The 18,976-nt window shown below is 38.4% G+C and overlaps 1 pseudogene across 1 annotated transcript; it reads left to right on the forward strand.

Annotated features, from left to right (window-relative positions):
- The first annotated feature begins 3,513 nt into the window (after window positions 1-3,513).
- LOC308413675 (vomeronasal type-1 receptor 2-like) lies at window positions 3,514-4,454 on the forward strand (annotated as a pseudogene). The gene is made up of 2 exons: window positions 3,514-3,543; window positions 3,615-4,454. The product of its transcript is annotated as a vomeronasal type-1 receptor 2-like (transcript).
- Window positions 4,455-18,976: the final 14,522 nt, after the last annotated feature.

Raw genomic sequence — 18,976 nt, forward strand, 5'->3', positions numbered from 1 at the left:
TTATAATGTTCAAAAACACAAGTAGGTATGAGAAGCTCCTGATGTCTCAATTGTACATTGACACCTGATTGCTACTATGAGGGGAGAGTGATTTTCTTTAGATTTTTGCCCCCAGCAGCCTGCCCATGTCCCAGGGTTTGGCTGTAGACCCATGATGAAAAAAGTTGTAAGTTTTAAAATGAAAGCAGAAACTAATGTGTTGGGGGATGCTGACAGAAGATAGAAAGACAGTTGTAATGGGAACTTCATAATCAATACATTTTATGCTATTTTTTTTTTTTTTTTTTTTTTGCTTTTTGTTTTGACTTTTGGTTTGTTTCCTATGGGGGGTGGGTTGAGGTAAGGTTTCACTCTGTAGCTTTGGTTGTCCTGGAACTCACTGTGTATTTTAGGTTGGCCTCAAACTCACAAAAATACACCTGCCTCTGCTATCCAAGTGTTGGGATTAAAGGTGATGGCTGCTAATACCACCTATCATAAAATATTACTTTAAAAATTAATAAATATTAATTAAAAATAGGATTATGAGGAAAAATACCAAGATTTACCTCTGGCTTCAACATGCCCATGCATTAATGTGCACATGAATACACAGACTCAAACCCAACTCTATTGATGCTAGTCATGGACATTCCTGTCTTTATTGTGAAATCAGAAAGGCAGATTGACTACTGTGTGTTTCAAAAACTGAGCAATCATAGTATCAAATTCTATTGGTGAGCAAAGATGCAATACAACCATTACTAATCCATGAACTATGTGGTCAAAAGAAAACTTCAAGTGTGCTGTCATATTCTCTATGGAACCTTAAAACACACCATAAAAGTGGAAGTCACAATGGTCTACAGTGAAAGAGTTTGTGTGTTTTCTGTGCCCTGCTTGGAGTTCACCTTTTGTTTTAACAGCTCTCAGAATTTCCATAACTGTCTTAAAACTGTTAATGACTTCCTCAGTCCTCAAGTTTACTTTCTGATATGGTTCATCTTTGGAAAATGAACATTTTCAGAAATAGATTTGACATTGTTAGCATGCTAAAGTTATCTGTGAGAGTGAAGTTTTCCTCTGAGTACATCTGAGTAATGCACAGGAAACAATGTCATTGAAGCCCTGGGTGACAAGCTGATCTATGTCCACTGGGAGGAAGAGTCCTGTCATCCCTTCCTTGATTTAGCCATGCTTCCTACTAGCTAGCTTTCTCAAGACACATCTGCTCTTAAGTGCTTCCAGTGCTTATGGCTCAGAATCAGGGTATGATGTGCTAATTAAATGGTATCTTTCTTTCTAAAGAATCAATCCTTATCATTTGTTCATAATATTTTCACTATTTCCAACATTTATTTATTTACTTATTTATTTGCATCTTTCAAAACATTTTCCCTCACTTTTGTACTTCTGTATTTATCTAAACTATATACACGTTCATTAGAGTCAAGTTCCATATGCATATGCAGTGTAGTAAAGAGTACATTTCTATTGGTCCTTTGAACACTGAAGCTATGTGCTAATTAAAGTCTATACTTTACCCATCAATTACCTATGATATATTTGTTATTCGTTAAATTATTGTCATACTAACAGCTAATGAGAATGTAATATTTTATGACATATATGAAACACAATAGGATACATTATACATTTAGAATATTTAGTTCATTTGGGGTTTGTTGTATTGTTGTTGTTAATTTATTGAAGATTTATGAGCTCATATTGACAGATACACATCATATCTGTATATTGTATTATGAATTTGATTACATGCACAAGCAAGAATTTCATGACATTTACCCATAATTCCCTACTAAATGACTCTTCAAATTCCATTTTCCACCCATGGCTAAGAGTCTCCCCATAATACCTGTGAATTTCTCCACAAGATTCCATATGAGAATATGTGTCATGTTTATCTGTGTGACACTCCCCTATTTATCATAACACAATGATCTGTAATTGTGTTCATTGTCACACAAAAAATAAAATGAGAGAAACAAAAATACTTTTCTCTGAAAATGTGCTCAACACTTTGTCCAGGGCCAGCTCTGTCAGACAACAGGTCCCCAGGGCAGGAGTGAGGACTGAAAGAGAAAAGTGTCAGTTCATCAAAATTATAACATGACTTCGGCCAGTTCTAAGGCTGAAGCAAATCCTTTTAAATTCAGTCCTCTTTTAAACCACTTTAATTACATGCAAAAAGATAACATCAGTTCTGAGTCAGGAAACAAGCAAGTTAATAATCAAAAATCCTGTAAATATCTTTCTGCAGACTAGGTGGGGATGTCAGAAACAAGAAGGTGTCCAAAGAGAAAAAGAGACTGCCACACCTACATCCACTAAGTCTGCCCTGAGCTACAAATGTAAATATTCTGTTCTGAGCCTCAAAGTAAATGTTCTTAACCTGGGCTAGTTTCCTGAGGTTAGGGCCAGAGTCAGATTTCTGCCTTGACTGACTTCTTATTCTCCTGGTGATGTCAAAAAATCTGGATGCTAACTGTTCAGTGGTGACAAAAGGCTCTTCACAACACTAGGCCATGTATTGTAACAGTTATGCCTTTTTTTCTCTGAATAACAGAAGCTCTACACAGAGTTTGAGCTACAAAATGACCACAGTGTTGGACTCAGAAACAAATACCAAGTGAAATATTTTTCAATGAGAATTGTTTAATATATTTTTTTCCTTTTACATGTACAGTGTTTTGCTTGCATGTGAGTTTATGAAGTGTGTGCATCTGGTATTACAGAGGCAGAAAAAGGTATCAGGTTCTCTGAAACTGGAGTTACAGTTGTAAACCTCCAAGTGCATGCTGGACTCTGATGTTGGTTTTCTGGAAGAACATCTGGTGCTCTTAACTACTGAAACATCTCTCATCTATATTGTGAATTTAATGATAAATACCTTAGAAGAGAGTTATAGTAAAACTGAATCGCTAGAAGTGTTCAGATAGGTATGTTATTGTCTACTTGGTAAAGATTAGAACTTTCTAATAGAGATTAAAAATGATATAATTTGGGATAGAGAGATGGTTCAGCATATGAGAGCACTGGTTATATTTCCAAAGTTCCTGAGTTCAAGTTTCAGCCAACACATGGTGGCTCACAACCATCTGCAATGGGATCTGATACCCTCTTTTCATGTGTCAGAAGATAGCTACACTGTACAAATATACATAAAAAAACTAATTTAAGAAGTGTACAGTATGATCTACTGAATAAAAACCTCTTTATAACATGCAAGTTTGATTTTTAGGTCATTAAATTTCTGCTTTTTCATATTACAGCACTCATAAAAATTTTGCTTTGACCCTACCTCCTTCAATACTTTCTATCATCTGAGGCTCTCAAGATTCCCTGAAAGGCAGTGTCCAGAGATTTCATATTTGAACCCAAAAAAGCAGCGAATTAGACATTTCTCTAAATTTCTCTTTTTCTGAGTGTCAGTCAGTATATTAACCATAAACATCAGTATGTAATTAGTTTTATACTGTGATATGATTCATTTACACTGAAGGCCTGACTGTGATGGCATTTCCAAGAAACATCCTTTTACGGGTGAGTTCTTCATATCTAAGCTCTGTGTGGGTGTGATGAGGAAGTCGTTGCTATTTATGCTCTATCTGTAGAACTTCTTGGCTATCCCCTGCTTTAGCAGACCTATTGATCTCATTTTCATGCACCAAAGGATAGTCAATATGTTGACAATCATATTTGCTTTGACACCAATAATCACATCATCTTTGGAATACCCAATTTTCTGGATTATGCTGGATGTAAGGCTTTGAGTATGTCTACAGAGCCATCAGGGGTATGTCCATCTCTACCACTTCTATACTAAACACATTCCAGGCCATCACCATTACTCCCAGTATTTCTAAGTGGGTGTTGCTTAAGCATAAACTCTCTACATGGACTTATTTATCCTACTTTTTCCTGTTTCATCAACCTGATCATATATGTGCACCTCATTGAAACCATAATAACAAAAAACAGTTACACTGATGCTGATTATGGATATTCTCATGTTAATGATGGAAGTGTTCCACAATCCAAATTGCCCCAATCCAGGATTATTTCTGAGTGTTGTCATAACAAGAGACCCACTCTTTCTGACCTTTATGATGTAGACCAGCCTTTACATGGTAACCCTCCTTTACAGACACCACAAGAGAGTCCAGCATCTCCTCAACCCAAGCCTTTACTCCCAGTTTTCTGAACACACAATCCTGTTGCTTGTGAACTTTTTTGTGTTCTTTTATTTGTTAAACAACATTGCCACCATCTATGACAACGTTTTTGCACATGAAAGAACGCCAAGTTTGGGAGAAATTATCACAACCATGGCATCATTTTACCCCATTCTCTGTCCATTTATACTGACGAACACTAACAAAATTATTTTACAGTGTACTTCTTCCTTACCAATACTAAGAATTTCTTGTTTTCAATGGGCACCTGGTGACTGATATGAAGCCCTGGTGCTCTCATCAACAAATAAGTCTTTTAGTGATTTTTGTGTTATGTTGGAAGCTGGTAGGCTCCGCAGTAATTACTATGATCCTAATTAGCATTCTCACAAGTTGTAAATTTTTGGGTTTTAGATTTTTACTATTTCGGGTCAATAGTAAAATGCATCCACATCCTTCCAAAAATTTTTATATTTACTGTCTATTGAAATGATAATACTTTGCAGCGTGTAAAATAAAAACTGGCTATGTTAACCTCCAAATAAGTACCATCACATGCACGTGCACACAAACACAAACACACAAACACACACACACACATACACACACACACACACACACAAATGCATGTCTGCACATGCACTCATGCATTTTGTGTATGTGACCATACACATATACATGCACACAGAAAGATAGATAGAACAGATAGCTAGGTAGGTAGATCCATAGATGATAGCTAGAGATAGGATAATTTTTTCAAAGTTTTTTGACACTTTGAAAAGTCTTTATTTCACTTGTATATTGTTTTATTTTTGAGACAGGGTCTTTGTAGGTAACCCTGGCTTTTCCTGGAACTCACAGAGTAGACCTTTATAGTTTTGAACTAAAGAGCTATAACTGCCTCTGCCTCCTATGAGCTGGGAATGAATGCATGTCCCACCACACAAGACTATTTTTTAGTGCTTTTATTCCATTGTATAATATTTTGTCTCTTAAAATTTGTAAGTAAAAGACTCAAAAATTATTTGTGTCTTGGATAAAATTTCTTTTAAATGTCATTTTCACGTTTTTATTTTATTTATTTTTTGGTTTTAAAATAGGGTCTTAGTGTGTAGACATGGCTTTCCTGGAACCCACTATGTACACCAAGCTAGCCTGCAAATCACAAAGATACACTTGCCTCTGCCATGCAAGTGATGGGGAAAAGGTGTGTGCCCCATGCCCAACCTAAACTGTCCTCTTCAAAGAACATATTATAACCATTAAACATAGAAATTTCCTAATGTAAATATTACCAGTTTTCAATTAAATGAAGTCATTGTTTGTGAGTTATATGTATACCAGTGTTGTAAAAAGGGAGAAGTGGGGCTTGAGAGGTGACACAGCAGTTAAGAGTGCTCATTGGCTCTACCAGGTGACCCAGGCCAAGATCCCAACACCCACATGGTGGCTTCAACAATCTGCAACTGTAGATCACACATCCTTTTCTGACTTCCCAGTGGAAGAAGCAACAAATGGTGCACAGACATATGTGCAAGCAGAACATCCATACATATTAATGTTTTAAGTTTAAAGTACATTATAGTGTTATTATCTGTTTATAATTGACACACATCTAAGTTATTTCCATTTCTAGGTTTCTGTAAGTAGAGCAGCAATGAATATGAGTGAGCAGGAATCTCTGTGGTAGAATACAGATTCATTTAGGTATTGTCTTAACTACTTTTCTATTGCTATGACAAAACACCATACCCAATGTAACTTACAAAAAGCATTGTTTTGAGGCTTGGAGTTTAAAAAGTTAAAATACATGATTATCATAGCCAGGCATGATATCAGGGAGGCAGGTATGATGTTCAATAAAAAAAGTGAAGCCTCACATATTTATATACAAGTAGAAGGCAGAGAGAGCTAACTGGGAATTTCAAGTGCTCTTGAAAACTTTCTAAATTTATATTCCCAATACTTCCCTTAATTCTAGTCCCCCAGTACAGTGCCCCCCCCACTCCACATGTTTTTTTTCTTTGAGAGGGTACCTCAGCATCCTGGTGCATCAAGTCTCTGCCAGAGTAAGCACATCTTCTACCATTCAGCCCACACAAGGTATCCATTTTGGAAAACAAATGCCACACAGTCAGACTGCAGTTTAAGTTGGCTTTTTTAGTTGTTAAGGCAACAACATACCTGAGCCACACATTTGCTACCTTTCCTGCTTTTGTATGTTTATTTGATAGTGGCTCTGTCTGTAAGACCTTCCAGGAATCTAGGTTATTTGACTGTGTTGATACTTCTCTGGGGTTCCCATTCTCTTCACGACATTCAACCTTCTCAAAACTCTTGCATAAGAGTCCCCAATCTTTGTCCAGTACTTGGGATATGGATAACTGTGTCTGTTTCAGTTAGGTGCTCAGTAGAGCCTCTCAGAGGACTGCTATACTAGGCTTCTGCCTGCAAGCATAACAGAATACGATTAACAGTGTCAGGTACTTTCCTATGTTATGCGTATTACATTTGGTAACTTTTGGTTGTCCATTCTTTCAATCTTTTCTCTATGTTTGTTTCTATATTTTCTTTTAGAGAGGTCAAATTTTGGGTGGAGTGATTTGTGTGTGGGTAAATGTCCTTATCCCTAAAATGGAATTCCTGTCTGGTTTCAAGAGATGGCCTATTCATGGTCCCCACTGTTAGGCTTCTTGGCTAAGGTCACTCACAATGACTACTGGGACCCTCCTCATTCCCATGTCTCTGGTATTTTCTAGATATTTTATCCACCCCACCACTCTACAACTACCCCTGATAGATGTAGGTTTCCAAGCATTCCTTAACCATCACATAAATGCAAATTACAACTGTTTAAAGAATGCATCTTACTCCATTCATGAATAGTTCACCAAACAACGTCTTGCAAATAGATCTCTCTATATTTATCACCCTGCATAAGCCACATGTCCAAGTAGATCAAGAATCATGACATAAATCCAGATACACTAAATATAATAGAAGAGAAAGAGGGAAATAACCTTGAATGCATTGGTACGAGAGACAATTTCCTGAGTAGAACATCAGTGGCTCAGTCTCTGCGACCAACAATTGATAAATGATACCTCATGAAACAGCAAAGCTTCTGTAAGGCAAAAGACACAGTCAATAGAACAAAAGAGCAACCTACAGATTAGGAAAAGATCTTCTTCAACTTTGCATCTGACAAATGGCTAATATAAAAAATTTATAAAGAACTCTAGAAGGCAGACTCCAAAAAGACCTAAATAATCTGAATAAGCATGTGGCACAGACTTAAACAGAGAATTCTTACAGAGGAATCTCATGTTGCCAAGAAGTGTTTAAAGAAATGCTTAACACACTTAATCATAGGAAAATGCTAATCAAATGACCCTGATATTCTACTTTACAATAATCAAAATTACTAAGTTTAAGATAGAAAATAATGGCACATGCTAGGGAGGATGTGGAGTAAGGCTAACACTTTTTCATTTCTACTTTGGTTACAAACTTGTGCAACCACTCTGGACATCAGAATGGCCATTCCTCAGAAAATAGAAAATAGTTTCACCTAAAGTCCCAAAAGTACTGCTCCTTAGCACACACTCAAAAGATATTCCATCATATCACTATTAAAAGAACTATGTTCATAGCAGCTTTATTCAAATTAGCAGAAAACAGGAAAACCCATACATCCCTCAACTAGGAATGGATGCAGCAAATGTGGTTCATTTATATAATAAAATACTATCCAGATATCAAAAACAATTACATCATGAACTTTGCAGGCAAATGGATAAAACTAAAGAATAATATCCTGAGCAAGGTAACCCAAATCCAAAAGGACATGCATTATATGTATTTACTGAAAAGTGTGTATTAGCCATAAAGCACCAAAAGCTGTGATTCATTCCAGGAGCATAAAGGAGTTAAACAAAAGGGAAATCCCAAACTAGGATGCTTGAATCACACTTAAAAGAAGAAAAAAATTAGTCACAGAAAGAAGAGAGAGGGAAGAATCTGGGAAGAAGGTGGGAGAGAAAGGAATTATCTCAGGATCTAGTGTAATGAGAGAAAAGAGAGAGCCCCAGAGGGTCAAGGTTCTTGAAATCCTAGAGCCTGTCTTCAGTGGCACACTTCCTTGAACAAGGCTACACCTCCTAATTCTTTGAAACAAATCCAGCAGCTGGAGACCAGTCATTCAAGTATATATGCTTTTGGGATCCATTCTCATTCAAACTACCACCAATATACACATTGCAGTATAGCTGGATCATGTGGTAAATCTATCCCTTTAGAGCATGGTTCTAAACATTCCTAGTTCTTTTACATTTCAAACCAGTTCTTCATACCACAGCACTTCAGCCATTTATATCAAGTTTATTTTTACATTTATTCATATAACTGTTGGAGTGGTTTGCCTGACAGTATATATATATATAAATATGCACCACCTGAGTGTCTGGTGCTTAGAGCTCAAAAGAAATTCTCAGATCTCTTGGAACTGTAGCTCAAGATGCTTGTGATATGCCATGTGGGTTCTGGGAGCCAAATCAAGGTCTTCTGCAAGAGCTGTCAGTGCTTGAAAACCCCCCACAGAGGGGAGACCCTCACTCAAGTCTCAGGATAACATGATTCCCCAAGAACTCATGAGATACCGTCCATGCTGCAGTTGCGTGAGGTTTATTGATGAAATCCAACGCTGGAGTGGAAACTCGTGTCCCATTCAGGGTTAGAGGAGTTTGATCCCGAATGGCTGGAAGAAGGGGTTCTTAAAGGAAAAAACCACAACCCAAAGGGGGCAGAGTACTTCACTGGAGAATATCAAATATACCAGTGAAGAAGTGTAAGGGAAACAACTGGTTTCCCAAGATTGTTTATGAGGTGTTATTTACCTTTTATGTTTTTATGGTCAGTCAGTTTCTGAAACAGAGTTAGCCTGACCTTAAGGCCATAAATTCCTTATGGTCATCCTGTTTTTGGAATAGAAAAATAGTACTGAAGAATTGGCTAGCTTAAATTTTTGGCTTTACTCTACGTGCTAGGGGTCTTCTTCTTTACCTGTTAGGGGGTCAGATTTTATCCTGGTCTTTCATTTTCCAGTTCTTCTAGTGCATAGGTCTAATCATAGAACTAGATCTCAGTATCTTCATAATATTGATTTTCTTGACTTTGTAAAGCCCTATATTGCTGGCTCAACATCAGAATCTGCACAGCGCTAACTTATTAAGGATATATGGTCCAAATGTTAGAAGCAAAAGCAAAATTAAAAGTGGCTGCCACTAATGAAGAGATTAAAGTGGTCAGCCATGGGGATTGGTTAAACTATCCCTAAAATAATTTTTGTTGTTCTTCTCTGTCTCTTTTTCTTTTGTCTAGTCTTTCTCTCAGCTTACTCAGTGTCTTTAATCACTTCTGAATCATCTATGTAAAATCAACATTCTTCTCTTAAGGCAGCAAGTACTCCCCCCCCCCTTTAAATACAGCAAGTCTAATCCCCTTCTGTTTTGCAAAACTACCTTGGAGAGTGAGGTCAGTGATTCTTTAAGCTTAGATAACTATTGTGCTAAGGCATGCAAATTTTTATCTATTGTGAATCTTAATGAATGGAAATATTGAGGGGTCTGTATTAGTGCTGCTGTGCCTATTCCCACACCTGCAGCCACTCCAAGTCCTAATATGACTTCTAAGATCAACGAAATGGGTTCACATGTGGCACAACCATCTTGAGCATCCATCAAATTCATCTTCAAGGGTACCTGCAGGGTGATAATACTCCTGAGGGACTAACAGTACAAGTATACAATAGTCTTGGGTCTCATACAAGGGGTTAATCCTGAACCACATGCCCACCATTTTTTAAGCATGGGTACCAAGAATCTGTTAGCAAGTGTCTCTGGGCTCTTAAGGGTCTCATTACAAAGATGTCTATAAGCAACTGGTGGGTCCCCTATGCAGGTCCCTTTTCCTTATACCTTTGTAAGGGTTAACTTGTTTTTACTGTTCCAGACACAGTCGTCATGGTTAGTGGTGTTATTAAAGGTTCCAGACACTGCAACTCCTTCATAATAAGGGTGTCCTAAGGAGAGGCAGTGCCAACAGGATTTAGTAAACTTTCTAAGCCTCCACAATGTCCAGTGGTGTCCCAGTCTCGGCCATCTCAGGGGCAAACTTAAAATTTTAGTCTCCCCAATTGGCACCTTGCCTCTGGATTCCCACACCCAAACTTGCCTCTGAGTAAAAATTTATTAGGGAATTCTAGGGGCATATTCTGAGTATCTGTGTCAGGAAAATTCCAGTTTAGCTCAGTTACCAAAGGACATAAGTCAGGAGCAAGTGTAGGCCACCATGTGTATGGTGGGGCCACTTTGGAGGTGGACAATATCACCTACCCAGTCTGTGAGGGGACTTGCTAAGTCAGTTTTTGAGGGGGAATGGGAGTTTCTACCCACCAACCGTGAGAAACCTGTGTTGCAGACACTACTTAAGAGGATTAGTAGTCTTTTCCAATTTCCTTTCATCTTGGGATGGCTCAGGGGTGCTCTTTTGACATGGAATGCATGGATCCAAGCTAAAATACTTTCAACATTAACTTCTGTGGAAGTCATGAAAAACACAATCTGTTGAGGTTCTAGGTTTCACACTTGATGACCAGGACAGCTCCTCTGACCTTATTTTGTGCGGTACTTCCAAACTCCCAGTTTCAAAGGCCTCCTTCAGCTGTTTCAAAAATTCATATCTCACTACCTCTAAAGCTTTGAGGTGGGCAAACAGGGGTCTAGAAAGAACAGCATCAAGATCATACACTCATCCCAACTAAGTGAGACGCCCCACAGAATTTTGTAAGGGGTGAATTTAAATTGTCCAGGGGTGTTCAGTACTCAGAATAGGTCAAAGGGAAGGAGGGCTGTCCAGTCTTTCCCGCTGGTCTCTACAGACAATTTTGTTAGACTCTCATTTACGGTTCTATCCATCCTCTTTACCTAACCTGAGTTCTGGTGTCTACAAGAACAATGTAATTTCCAATTGATCCCCAGCTGGGTGGCCAGTCCCTGACTTACATGGGAAACAAAGGCAGGTCCATTATCTGACCTGATTACTTTGGGTATCCCAAACCTCAGGAAGATTTCTTCTAGGATCTTCTTAGCTACTACATTGGCTGTCTCATTTCTGGTAGGAAAGGCTTCTACCCAGCCTGAGAAGGTATCTATAAAAACTAGTAAGTACTTGTTACCAGATCTGGCAGGTTTATTTTCTGTCAAATTTACCACCCAGTAGGCTCCTTGATGATCTCCCTTGAGCCTTCTTCCTTACATATGCTGAGGCTTCCTGGTATTTGTCAGGGTGCCGGCCTTGTAGTTCTTGACAACCTCTTAGACCAAGTCTGAGAGTCCCATTACATAGTAGTCTGAGGATTTTACAAGATCCTTTAGTTTCTTTGTTCCCAAGTGGGTTAGGTATTGTAAGTTGGCAACATATGTGTGCCCCTCTTCCTGAGGGGTATCATTTGGCCAACTTCAGTTTCAGCCACCCCGTAAGGTGGCTGAAATATCCTTGTCTTATGCCTAACTTCTCCATGAACCGATAGTCTTCAGTTTGTAATCTGAAACTGGTTTCTCAGATATCATTAGAGTCTTTAGATTCTTTGACTATCAGGACCATGTCTCCTTGGGCCACCGGTTTAGTGGTGAGGTCTGCCATCTGATTCTCTCTAGCCACAGTATTTTGAGCCTTCTGGTGTCCAGGACAATGTATGATGACTACCTTTTTTGGCAAGTATATGGCCTCAAGGAGCCTCAAAATTTCTTCTTTATTTTTTATGTCTTTTCCTGTAGACGTTAACACCTCCTCTCTCTCTATGTTGCCCTGTGTATAAGACAGTGGCAAAAGCATTTCTGCTGTCAGTGCAGATATTGATGGACTTTTTTCTGCCATATGTAGAGCTTGTATCAAAGCCACAAGTTTGTCTTTCTGAGCCGACGTCCCTTCAGGGTGGATAAAGGCCCAGATCACTTGCTTTCTGTCCACCACTGCTGGCTCTGCCTTATGCTTACCTTCAACCAAGAATCTGCTGCCACCTGTATACCAGTTTGGGCTCCCTGGCAAAGGCTGATATTTTAGATCACTCCAAGATATCAGAGCAGTGATGAATAGGTGAGGAGTCATCAGTCTCAGGCAGTAAGGTAGCCTGGTTGAGCACAGCAGGGGGAGCGAAGGTCACTCTTTCAGTCAACAAAAGGCTTTGATAATATGTCATACAAGTGTAGGTCATCCACTGTTCAGGGGGTTGTTGGATAATGCTTTTGAGAGCATGGGGTTTCACTAAAGTCATCTCTTGTCCCACTATGATCTTATCAGCTTCTTGACAAGCAGAGCCAACACAGCAACAGCTTTCAGAAAAGAAGGCCATCTGCTGGCAACAGGATCTAATTTTTTGGACAGGTAAGCTACTGGCCTCTTTCAAGGTCCCAAAGTCTGAGTAAGGACACCTCTGGCAACCTATGCTCTCTCATCCACATAGAAAGTAAAAGATTTCATTAAGCCAGTCAAGGGTAATGCTGTGGCTCTCAGTAGGTCCGTTTTAAATGCTTCAAAGGCATTCTGGTAATCTGGAGTCCACACAAACACCCCCTGTCTTTGGTTAAGAGGTACAATGGGAAGCTAAGGTTGCAAACCCGGGTATCCATAGTCTGCAGAAGCCAGCAGTGCACAGGAATTCTCTTACTTGCCTTAATATATTTGGGGTGGAGATCTGAGTGACAGTCTCTTTCCTGGCTTCCATTAGCTATTGCTTTCCATCTTGAAGGACGTATCTCAAATAAGCAACCTTTGTCTGACACAGCTGGGCCTACTTTGCTGAGGCTAAGTACCCCAACTCTCCCAATTCTGTTAGTAATTTTTCAGTTCCCCTCCTGCATTCCAGTTCAGTAGTTGCTGCCAAAAGTAAATCATTAACATTTTCAAGCAAGGTTACCTGTGGGTTTTCAGCTTTGAAAGTGGCCAGGTCCCGGTGGAGCGCCTCATCAAAAAGAGTATGAGAATTCTTGAACCCATGAAGTAGTTTGGTCCAGGTCAGTTGGCCTACTGGTCTGGTGTCCGGATCTCTCCATTGAAAGGCAAAGATAGGTTGTCTGGAATGGCGTAACTTCAGGCATTAGAAAGCATCCTTTAAATCAAGAACAATGTACCACATCTTATCTGGCAGAAGTGAGCTGAGAATGTTCTAAGGTTTGTGGACCTTTGAATGAATATACTGGACTCTCTTGTTAAGTTCTCTTAGGTCTTGTACTAGCTTGTAGTCATTAGTGCCAGACTTTTTGACTAGCAACAGAGGGATGTCCCAGGAAGCTAGGCAGGGTACTAAGATGCCTTCCTGCAAGAGTATTTGAATATGATGCCTAATTCTTTCTCTGGCTTCTCGGCTCATTGGGTACTGACTGGCCCCTAAGAGAGTGGCATTCGTTTTCAGACCCACTACTACTGGGGGACTCGCACAGCCATCGCCAGGCCTCCAGTTTCTGCCCAAGCTTTAGGGTATGTTGTCAACCATTTTTTTTATATCAGGAGTATTTGCCCAACTCAGAGGCTTGTGCATTTGATATTCTTCTTAGAAACTTAGGGCTAATACCATAGAGGTGGGAGTTTCCCATGATTCCTCTGGTGTGGTTTGAGTGAACCTGATCTAAGCCTTTAACCTGGTTAACAAGTATCTTCCTAATAAAGCAATAGGGCGTTCAGAAATATCCTGAAGGAATGAGTCAACTGATTTTTTTCCAAGGTCTACAGTTTTCAAGTTGGTCCATAGATATAGTTTCTGTCCAGTTATTCCAATTACTATAGTCTTTTTATTTTTTAGCTTCCCTAATGGCTGTTTCAGTACAAAATGTTCAGCTCCTGTATCCACTATAAAGTTCTTGGTAGTTCCCTCCACAGTTAGGGTTACACTAGGGTTACCCAGAAGACAAATATCATGTGATTTCTCATTTGTGGATGTTAGCTTTGAATCTTAAAAAAAAAAGTTTGTGTGGCCTTGTTGGAGAAAGTGAATTACTAGAGTTGACCTTTGAAGGTTCAAAACCACATTACCATGCCCAATCTCAAGTAAGGGGCCATTAGTAATGAAGAGCACACCTCAAGGCAGAGAAGATAGAAAACCTTGATATTTAAAGTATTAAATGGAGTAAAAAGGGGAGATCAGGGGAGAAAATAAAGTGAGAAATAACTAACAAGACAGATCCTCTGAAAAAGTCACACAGAAACCTAATATTGTAGAGGCTTCCTAAAAATTGATACACACACAAATAAAGATAGGTTAAATGGAGAAAAGAGACATGAAAGGCAGCTCAATGAAGAGCACTAATTGCTGTTCCAGATTACCTAGATTCCATTCCAAATAATTCACATGGAGGTTTACACCTATATGTAACTCCAGTTCCAGAGTGTCTATCATCTTCTCTGGCTTCCATAAACACCAAGTGCAATTACATGGTGCACAGACATGCATACAGGCCAAAACAAACAAACAAACAAACAAAAACCAAAACCCGAACTGAAACAAAAACCAATAAAAATTTTAATCATACATGTTAAATTTAGAAAAACTCATAAATAGTTCTAGAGTTACATTAAAATGAATGAAAAATACCTCTTCTAGACACCAAAATGTTAAAAATGAAAAGGTAAATGATGATCCTTCTGGTTTCTTTCTGTTCCCAGAGATTTCCATGTGACATATCTCTGTGTACCCAGATCCCACTGAGAAAGAGCAGGTCTCCAAGTAGTTCTGACACACAGATTTACAAAAAGGTCAATCCACTGTCAGAGACAACAAGACCAATTAATACCAGAGATAACCTGATGGTGAAAGGCAAGTGCAAGAATGTAATCAACAGAAACCAAGGGTACTCAGCTTCATCACACCCAGTTCCCCCAACACAGCCAGCCGTAGATACCCCAATACACTAGAAAAGCAAGATTATTATTTAAAATCACATCTTATAATGATTTTAGAAGACTTCACAAAGGGCGTAAATAACTCACCTAAAGATATACAGGACAACACAGGTAAATAGGTAGAGCCCTTAAAAAGGAAACACAAAAACCCCTTAGAAAATCACAGGAAATCACATCCAAACAGGTGTAGGAATTGAACAAAACCATAAAGAATATAAAAATGGAATAGAAACGATAAAGTAACCAGAGTAGGAGACAACCCTTGAAATAAATCTAGGAAAGACATCAGGAGTCATAGATGCAAGTATCAACAACAGAATACAAGAGGTTGAACAGAGAATCTCAAGGGAAGATTCCACAGAAAACCATAGAAAGATACCAAAGAAAACATTGACACAATAGTCAATATAAAAATAAAAAAAAAGAAAAGAAAAACTGCAAAGCACAAAAAGCTCCTAACCCAAAACATCTAGGATATCCAGGACAAACTGTGAAAACCAAACCTAAGGATAATAGTCATAGAAGAGGGTAAAGATTCTCAACTCAAAGGGCCAGGAAATATCTTACAAAAAAGTATAGAAAAAAACTGCCCTAACCTAGATTAAGTGATGCCTATAAAAATACAAGAAGCCTACAGAACTCCAAATATATTGGAGCATAAAAGAAATTCCTCACTTCACATAATATTTAAATCACCAACTATACAAAGCAAAGGAAGAATATTGAAAGCAGTAAGGGAACAAGGTCATGTAACATATAAAGGCAGACCTATCACAATCACACCAGACTTCTCAACAGAAACCATGAAAGTTAGAAGATACTGGGCAGATGTCTTACAGACCCTAAGAAAACACAAATGCCAGCACAGGCTACTAAACTCAGTGACACTCTAAATTAATATAGATGGGGAAACCAAAATATAACATGACACATACAAATTTGAACAATATCTTTTCACAAATCCAGCCCTACAAAGGATAATCAGTGGAAAACTGAAACACAAGGAGAAAAACAATACCCTAGAAAATCAAGCAAGTAATCTTTCAACTAACTAACCCAAAAGATGATAGCCACACAAACATGATTCCACCTCTAGCAACAACAACAACACCAAAAAAAAAAAAAAAAAAAAAAAAAAAAAAAAAATAGAAACAACGATCAGTGGACCTTAATAACTCTCAATATAAATGGACTCAATTTTCCAGTAATAAAACATAGAGAAATAGCAGAGTAGAAGACAGGAAATAAGCAAGCTTAGGGCTGAAATCAACCCAGTAGAAACAAAAAGAACTATACAAAGAATCAAAACCAGGAGCTGGTTCTTTGAGAAAATCAACAGGATAGATAAGCCCTAACTAGACAAACAGAGCGCACACACAGTATTCAAATTAATAAAATCAGAAATGAAAGAAAGATATGACATACAAAATTGAAGAAATTAAAAAAATATTAGATCTTATTAGAAAAGCTTATACTCAACAAAACTGAAAAATATGAAGGAAATGGACAATTTTCTAGAAGAGATACAAAGTACAAAAGTTAAATCAGGATCAGATTATCCATATAAAGAGTCCCATAACTCCTAAAAAAATAGAGTGGCCATTAAATGTCTCTTAAGGAAAAATTTTTAGGTTCAGATGGGTTTAGTGTAGAATTCTATCAGACATTCATGGAAGACGTAATACCAATACTCTCCAAATTATTCCACAAAAATAGAAACAGAAGGAACTTTATTCATTCTCTTCTATCTATCCACAATTATCCTTATGCTTAAATCATATAAAGTAACAACAAAGAAAGAAAACTTTAGACCAATTTTCCGTATGAATATTAATGCAATATTACTCAATAAAATTTTGCAAACAGATATTACGAATACATGAGAACAATTAAATATCATGATCAAATAGACTTCATTTCACGCATGCTGGGATGGTTGATTATAATAAATCAATCAATGTAATCTTCTATATAAACAAACTCAAAGGGGGAAAAACGATAATCATTTCATTACATGCTGAGAAAGTATCTGACAAATTTCAATACCTCTTTATAGTAAAATTCATGGAAATATCAGGAATTCTTGGCTTATATCTAAACATAGTAAAAGCAATATACAGCAATCCAGTAGCCAACATCAGACTAAATGGGGAGAAACTTGAAGCAATACTATTGATATCAGAGACTGGAGCAGGCTGCCCACACTCTACCTACCTATTCAATATATTACTTCTAGTTCTAGGCAGAGCAACTAGACAACAAAAGCATGTTAAAGGGATCCAAATTGAAGAGAAAAAAGTCAAAATATTGGAACACAGCAAGAGGGCCAAGTGACCACCATGAAGTCTCACAACCCACCCACAGATGGCTGAACCCCCAAAGAGCCTTGCAAGTGCTCTTCCACCTGAGCCCACAGGAAGCATGCCACACACCATACTGGTGTTCCTGGAAGGGAAGACCTAGGCCTAGTGCCCTATGGGATCGGGTCCTTTCTTGTCCATCAAGCAGGCCGGGTGACTGCCATCAAGTCTCAGGACCCAACTACAGATAGCTGAGCTCCCAGAAAAGCCTCTCAAGAACTCTCTCACCTGAGACAATGGAGACAGAACTAAGTGGATGTCATTGGAACTCACTGCCTTCCCATACATAGCCAAACACACAGAAGCAATCTCCTTTCTGAGCTCACAGGTCCTCAGACACACAGGAAAGACAGGCTCCAGTTAGTGACAAGAACATCTACAAACACAGATAACAAGATGGTGGAAGAACTTAAGCAATAAAAACTAAGGAAACCTGGCAACATCAGAACCCAGCTCAACCACCACAGCAAGTAGTGGATTGATAACACACCAGAAAAATAAGACTTAGACTTGAAATCTTACTTTATGATGATGATGAAATTCTTCAAGAAGCAAGTGAAAAACTACCTTAACCAATTACAGGGGAAGACACAAAACAATAGAAGCCCTTAAGTAGGAAACACAAAAATCACTCAAGAAAACAGGAAAACACAACCAAACAAGTGAAGGAATTGAAAACAGAAATAGAAACAATAAAAGAGCAGAAAAGGAGACAACCTTGGAGATAGAAAACCATATAAATAAGTTAGGAGTCAAAGTACAAGAGATGGAAGAGAGGATCTCAGGGGCAGAAGACATTTCAAATAAGAATCTAGGGGATACAAAGTTTCTTATAACCTCTACTCATCCCTGTATGGTGGGCAAAAGTGAAATTCACCATCTGGCATCATGCCCCACATGGAGTATGAAGGAGTCCAAAGTGCAGTGAGGGAGTAGCATAACTCTGAATACTTTAATATGCACTCATAATGTCAAAGTAGCACTTCTTTTCTCCTTTGCAACGATTGAGAATATTTCTAATTGGATTTAGGTTTAATGCTTTTGAAGCATACGATTCAGAATTCACCATTTTTAAGGTGGAAATAATCATATAGCACCAGTTCTTTAAAGTTTTTCATTATTTTTAGTATATGTTTCTGGCTTCTGCATGCATATATGTTTATGAGTCATGTGCAATATACGCAGGAACCAGGAGAAAGCATCAGATACCCAATGCTTATGAATAGCCATGTATCTGCTGGGAATCTAACCCTCTGAAAGAGCCAGTGCTTGTAATCTCTCCAAGATATTGACTCATCTCTCCAAATTAGTATTTTACCCATTCTTATATAATGAAAGGTTTAGAGGTCCATCCAGCTAGAAGCCGCTGGAGGTGTTCCTGTCGCCGCCGCCGCAGGCATCGTGGAGCTCTGGCACTCTTTTACCCGGGAATTTTGTTGTCGTCTGGGATTAGTGGTGATATCTCAAAGGGCAGGCCCGGCAACCGCC

Source organism: Micromys minutus (genome assembly GCF_963924665.1).
Source record: "Micromys minutus genome assembly, chromosome: 32".
Lineage (NCBI taxonomy): Eukaryota > Metazoa > Chordata > Mammalia > Rodentia > Muridae > Micromys > Micromys minutus.